We start from the raw sequence: 1500 nt of genomic DNA, 5'->3' as shown, positions 1-1500 counted from the left end.
AGTGAAAGAGCATCATATGAATTAGTTATGGCTTTGTCTGTGCTAGCTCTTTTCCAGGTCCTCTATTTTCATTTTCTCTTCAGTTTTATTCAACTGTTTAAAAATCAGGCCTCAAACACATGCTTTGCCTGTTCTCTGAGATGACACCCATCCTCTTATAATCTTTATGAGGTAGCTGCTAATGGTACAAGACTTGCTTTGACTCACTCTTTTCCCACTCAAATATGAAAATATTTGAGTTTGAAGGAACTTGATTTGGCCTTTTGAAAAGCAGCCATACTTGAAAAAACACTGCTTATAACAGAGTTATTCAATGGTAGATGCTCCATTACAATCCCAAGGTGTGACTGCAGTCATACAAGTGCACTCAAGCCAGACACAACCCTGGTTATCCATCTCAGTTTCCCAGTTTTTGACAAGCCACCATGTTCTTATCAAGGCTGACTGGCATCAGCTTCATGTCTTGGAAACGAGGTCCTAAGTGATCAATGGCTACACACTCTTCCTGATGTACAAACACCACAATACTTAGCTCCCAGATTTTCCCACATATCTCCTGAACCATTGAAAATGGGAACTTCCACATTAGTCCAGGTGAGATCTGTAGTCACGACTGAACAACACAAAACATAAGATGGGCACCAAGCCACAGGGTGAATGTTCTTCTTATATAGTCTTCTCTCACATCTAGGAGAGAAAAAAGTTGACATAACCCAGTATAGGTATTCTCAAAAGAAAACTACATTTCTTGCATATTATTTAAGATTAGTAAATGGGTATGTCTGTACATGCATTAGCCCATATGAAAAATCAAGTGCACAGAATCTAAGAGCAGCCAGCAAAGACAGAGGAAAGCAATGAGAAATGCCCTGTTGTGACCTCACCACCTGAGGAAGGTGTTAATGCCTAACAAAAGACATCTCTGTGGTAAACTACTGAGGTCTTAAAATGCAATTATAACTTCACAGTGGCCTGGACCAGATAATTTACAACTTCAATACTTTCAGGACTCAGGCAGAATCTTGGTGTAATTAGGCAATTTATTTCTCAATTAGCAATGAATTTAACAAGCACAAGAGACAGAAGAAAATTCAAAAGTGTGGGTTTCTAAAAAGTGAGAAAATTGAGGAGTACATAACATAGTAAGTTGTGTTCAGGTCTATTAAGTAAGACCACAATTCATTTGCAAGCATCTTAAGGAGGCAAAGGTCACCCCCTCTGTTTAACTGGTAAAGAAATAAAATATGCAAAGAGACAAACCATCCTCCTGCTTCATTTGGCCAACATTTCATCAAACAAAACAGTGTTGGAGCCCTTCAAGACTCCTTCCAATACACTCTGACCACAAGGGCTATCTTCTCCAGCTACAGCTGGTGGATAAGTTCCTCTAGGCTCAGGGCTCAGAGAAAATCAAGTTCCTTCTGATTCAGACAGAAGATGTGGATGTGAATATGGAAAACAGCAGAAGGGGGATGTCACTGAACAAAGGGCTCTGGATCA

Source organism: Melospiza melodia, chromosome 1 (assembly GCF_035770615.1).
Source record: "Melospiza melodia melodia isolate bMelMel2 chromosome 1, bMelMel2.pri, whole genome shotgun sequence".
Classification (NCBI taxonomy): domain Eukaryota; kingdom Metazoa; phylum Chordata; class Aves; order Passeriformes; family Passerellidae; genus Melospiza; species Melospiza melodia.
This window is presented reverse-complemented; position numbering follows the sequence as displayed.